The 5,677-nt window shown below is 44.2% G+C and overlaps 1 non-coding gene across 1 annotated transcript; it reads right to left on the bottom strand.

Annotated features, from left to right (window-relative positions):
* Positions 1-4,828: 4,828 nt before the first annotated feature.
* On the bottom strand, positions 4,829-4,901 carry trnaf-gaa (transfer RNA phenylalanine (anticodon GAA)). Its single transcript has one exon. It is a non-coding gene; the product is annotated as a tRNA-Phe (tRNA).
* Positions 4,902-5,677: the final 776 nt, after the last annotated feature.

The following is a 5,677-nucleotide window of genomic DNA, read 5'->3' as shown; positions in this document are numbered from 1 at the left end:
AGGTGGTGGGGTGAAGATACATCTTTACCAAAGGAGGGAAGACATTCCTTCCCTCTGCTAGGCTCAAGATCACTCTTGGGCAAGGTGTAGCACCTGCTTAGCCCTCTGATCAGGGTCATGTGAAGCCATGAGACCAAGTAGTGGATGGCCCTATGAGTAGCTGGTGCATATCACAAGTCCTGGTTATACAACCACTGAAGAGTATTGATAATGGCTGGAGTCACATGTCCTGTCAATACACTGCCCAGAAGAAGGGAGTGGCAAACTACTTCTGTAGAAAAATTTGCTAAGAACAATCACGGTCGTGGGAAGACCATGATCACCCTCATCAAACAACATGGCACATAACGAATGTACAATTTACTCAGGAGATGCTTACAGAGTCTATAGAAGTGAGACAAAACAGCACTAAGGTCACAGATTGTATATAAATTACAGAGGAAGGGGTGTTTGCTGTCTTGAGACAAATTAGGCTGGATAAATCCCTAGGACTTGACAAAGTGTTCCCTCAGATCTTGTGGGAGGCTCGTGTAGAAATTGCACGATCCCTGGCAGAGATATTTAAAACGTCCTTAGCAATGGGTGAGATGATGGAGGATTGGAGGATAGTTAATGTTGTTCTGTTGTTTAAGAAAGGCTCTAAATTTAAACTGGAAATTATCTGCCATTGAGCCTGACATTAGTCATGGGTAAGTTATTGGAAGATATTCTAAGGGACCAGGTATATAAGTGGATAGACAGGGACCGATTAGGGATAGTCAGCATGGCTTTATGCATGGTAGGTTGTGTCTAACCAATCTTAGAGAGTTTTTCAAAGAAGTTACCAGGTAGGTTGATGAAGGCAAGGCAGTGGATGTTGTCTACATGTTCTATGTTCATGGGTTTATGGACTGTTCAGAAATTAGTTGGCAGAAGGGAAGAAGTTGTTTCTGAATCACTGAACATGGGTCTTCTGGCTCCTATATCTTCTCCCAGATGGAGTTCCAAAACTTGGCTGCTTTGATGGTGGCAAAGAAAACCAAGGTCAGAGGAAGGGCCAGGTTGATGAGGTTATAAGACTGGAGTGGATTGAGAGACAAAGAAGGATAAGATAATGGGGGGAGTGGGATTTAAATCAAAGGAATTTCACTCTTTGAGATTGGAAAGCAGAAAGGCAATGTACATCAGTGGGGGACTACAGTGATGAACGAGCAGAACTAGAGTGGGACAGAATGGAGACAGCAAATCGAAGGGGATGTGGAGGGAAGATGGGTTGAGTGAGCAGTAGGAGAGGCAGCAAAGGGATGAATGAAGGCTTCATTGTAGCAGGCCAGTGCTGGGGCAAGAACAGGCAAAATTACAGAGGTGGATACGGGTGGCTGTCCCAACAGTGACAGTTAAATTGGAAGCCAACTTTTGTATGAATGAGACATTGAATTTGCAGACAGCTCATCAAACTTCTCATTCAAGATTAGTTGTCAGTAAACCAGTTTAGCAGCACTAATACTGTGACAAGGTTGAGGGAGGAAGAACATAGAAGTATTTTTCAGCACACTACAGGCCCTTCGGCTCACAATGTTGTGCCAACCTTTCAGCCTACTTTAAGATCAATCTAACCCTTCCCTCCTATATGGCCCTCCACTTTTCCATCATCCATATGCCTACCTAAGAGATTTTTTTAATGTCCCTAATGTATCTGCATCTACCACCACCACTGGCAGGACAGTCCATGCACCCACCAGTCTATATAAAAACTGTACCGCTGACATTTCCCCTATACCTTCTTCCAGTCACCTTAAAAATATGTGCCATGTATTAGCCATTTCCACCCTGGGAAAAAGGCTCGGGCTATAAAAATACCTTGGTGATATTTGTGAGAAAACTACCCTATGTTTACAGATGACAAAGAGCATCCATGGAGATTAGGAGAAAAGAAGGGCCAAAAATTTGGTGGGGGCATCTACAGGGGCAGAAGGCACTCTAAATATAAATGGAAACAAACTGAGCCAACCAAAGGAGAGACTTTGAAGGAAGAAGCAACACCTCATATTCCATTTAGGTAGCCTCCAACTTAATGGCATGATCATCGATTTTTCTAACTTCCAATAATTCCCACTCTCCCCAATGCCTCTTCATCTATTCCCCACATGGCTCCCCTCTTTCCTCTTCTCCTCCCTGCCTATCACCTTCCCCTGGTACTCCTCTTCCTTCCCTTTCTCCCATGGTCCGCTTTCTTCTCCTATCAGAATCCATCTTCTTTTGCTCTTTATGTTTTCCACCATTACCTCCTAGCCTGTACTCCTTCCCCTCCCACACCTTATTCTGTCTTCTTCCCCCTTCCTCCCTGGACTTGATGAAGGGTCTTGGCCGAAAACATGACTGTTATTCCTTTCCAAAGATGCTGCCTGACCTGCTGAGTTCCTCCAGTATTTTGTACTTGTTACGCCCTCTCACCCTTTCTTCTCCCCAACCTTCATAACCTGCCCATCACTTCAATCCAGTTCCTCCCTCCTTTCGTTTATTTCTCTGTCCTCTCCTATCTGATTCCTTATTCATTGTCTTTTCCACTTCTACCTTTTCCCTTCCTAGCTTCTCACATCATCCCCCCTCCCTCACCCACCCATCTCACCCCTCACCTGGTCTCAATTATCACCTGCGTGCTTATACTTCTTGTCTTACTCACCTTCTTATTCTGGCTTCTGCCCCCTTCATTCCAGTCCTGATGAAGGGTCTTATTCTGAAATGTTGACTGCATTCCCCTCCATAGATGCTGCCTGAACTTCCTCCAGCATTTTGCAAGTTGAGGGAAATAGGCGAATATGGATTGGAAAAGACATGTTGTCAACCAAAGGATGTTTGAAATGAGGCATTATCTTAGAGGGCAGAGGTGTCTGTTTCGGATGTGGGTGTCAGAGTCCTGAATGCTTACATTAAGAGGGTGGTAAATACACCATAGAACAGTACAGCACAGTAACACACGACGGCCCACAAACTCTATGCCATCACGATAGCAATCCAAACTAATCCACTCTTCAAGAAGGGAGAGAAGCAATAGAAAGGAAATGGTGGGCCAGTTAGTCTGACCTCAGTGGGCTGGAAGATGTTGGAGTCAATTGTTGAGCATGTGATTTTGGGGTACTTGGAGACACAAAGTAAAACAGGCCAAAGTCGGCATGGTTTCCTCATGGGAAGATCATGCAGAGAGGCTGCAGAGAGGCTACAGAAAGACTTAGACAAATCAGGAGATTGGGCAAAGAAGTGGCAGATGAGGTACAGTATTGGGTGGTGTATGGTCATGCACTTCAGTAAAGAAATAAAAACATAGATTATTTTCTAAATAGATAGAAAATCAAAAATCTGAGGCAAAAAGGGTCTTGGGGGTCTTCATGCAGGATTCCCTGAAGGTTAATTTGCAGGTTGAGTTGGTGGTGGGGAAGGCAAATGCAATGTTAGCATTCATTTCAAGAGGACTAAAATATAAAAGCAAGGATGTAATGTTGAGGCTTCATAACGCACAACTGAGGCCTCACTTGGAATATTGTGAGCAGTTTTGGGCCCTTATATAAGAAATATGTACTGACATTGGAGAGGATTCAAAGGAGGCTCACAAAATGATTTCAGGATTGAAAGACTTATCTTATGAGGAATGTTTGATGGCTCTGGGCCTGTACTCACTGGAATTCAGAAGAATGAGGGAGAATCTCATTGAAACCTATCGAAAGTTGAAAGGCCTTGATAGAGTAGATTTGGAGAGGACGTTTCCTATGATGGGGGAGTCTAAGACCAGGGAACACAGTCTCAGAATAGAGGGACATCCATTTAGAACTGAAATGAGGAATTTCTTCAGCCAGAGAGTAGTGAATCTATGCAATTTGTTGCCACAGGTGGCTTTGGAGGCCAGTCACTGCGTATATTTAAGGCAGAGGTTGATAGATTCTTCATTATTCAAGGCATGAAGAGATACGGGGAGATTGGAGCTGAGAGGGAAATGGATCAGCCATAATGAAATGATGGAGCAGACTTGATGGGCCAAATGGCCTAATTCTGTTCCTATATCTTATGGTCTTAAGGTCTTATGATCTACATCTCTCCATACCTTGACTGTCCATACACCGTCTAAATACCTCTTAAACGTTGCTGTTGCAGATGCAAGGAGAGAAGAAGAGATCTGAAGCGGTGAAAACTGTGGGTCGCAATGCCAAGACAGAAGGTTTCAGCAAGAGGTGAGCTGAGTGAGGTGGCGAGGAAAGGGGAGTGCTGGAGAGGAGTTAAAGTCAGAGTTCAGCTCGGGAAAAAAACAAAGGCTGCAAGCTGTCCACTTCACACTAATACAGCCCCAGGCAGAGGAAATGGGGTAGAATCCTAAAGCCACAAATGAGAGTCAAATGAAAGGAGTAATTGAAGAAGAAACTAACAGTTTCTAAGAGTGAGAGTCTAATCCCAGGAAGTGTTGAGATGTTCGAGCTCAAGGCTGGAAGAACTGACTGGTCCAACTATCACACAGGTTAAGCCTGAATGTTGTCGGAGTCTTACACAATGTGGAAAAGTTATCCGGAAAAGTTGCCGAAGGAACTGAACCCAGTTCCCATTGACTGTTGAAGATTGCAGTTCCTGGGGCGTCGCTCGAGGCATCAGCAACAGGTGTCTTTTTTAACAAAATGTATTTTTGAGATAAAGCAGGGTAATATGCCACGAACTCATGCCGCCCAATTACATTCATGTGCCAAATTAACCTACTTAATGTGGGGGGAAATCAGAGAACCCGACAAAGATGATATACAATTGAATTCCGGTCCGGTAGCTGCGCCGCCACGTTATCCCCCAAAACACATATTCACACTGAATACGATGCCGAAACCCGGGATTGAACCAGGGACCTTTAGATCTTCAGTCTAACGCTCTCCCAACTGAGCTATTTCGGCTCTTCTGCAGCTGCCGCCAGTGAGTAATTTCTGTTTGCTTCCGACAGATTTTAATCATACTATCGTTTTGATTTTGTTTTCTGACATTCAACTTGCTTGCGCAGGTCTGATCAAAACTGTGCTGACTCCTGGCGAAACTCAGACACCAATTACCGATGACTGTAAGCCATCTGATTACAACAATTAAATGGATTGGATTGATACCGCTTTTATGGAGAGAATTTACCTGGGCAATTTTCACACATATTACCGTGTTGCAACTATAGTGGGACAGCTTGGGTGAGTATTCAGTTAGATCTGGAGCGCTGGTTATCAGTATTACAGTGGGAGATTGTCTCATCCGTACCTTCATTGTATCCGTGCTCTTAGCCATTTCTTGCTAACACATGAAGTAAATCGAACTGGCTAGACAATGACTTATGCTATGGTGGGGCTACTTGAGGTTCCTCATCAAGAAACCTAACACCCAGGATTAAACCTAGATACACCACTAAATCTACCTTCCGACTGTATGAATGCTCAAGAAATCAAGAATTCTTGACAATTATTATTAGCATCAAATATAGAGCCAGCAGAGTGGCTTACAGACCCGAAGGGAAATTCCACAGTAGGAGGAATTTGGTGGTTGCCAAGATTGTCATGGGGGGGGCGGGGTAGTGGGGATAAGCTCCTACTACCTATTAAATGCTCCCAGTGGAGGGCGTCTCAAATAGCCACTGACAGCTCCTAACGTGAACGTGTGGCTTACCTTCTAAGGCTGAAGGATCCCTTTCTAC

Source organism: Mobula birostris, chromosome 18 (genome assembly GCF_030028105.1).
Source record: "Mobula birostris isolate sMobBir1 chromosome 18, sMobBir1.hap1, whole genome shotgun sequence".
Taxonomy (NCBI): Eukaryota; Metazoa; Chordata; class Chondrichthyes; order Myliobatiformes; family Myliobatidae; genus Mobula; species Mobula birostris.
The sequence above is the reverse complement of the archived record's forward strand: the minus strand, read 5'-3'. Positions and strand labels throughout refer to the sequence as shown.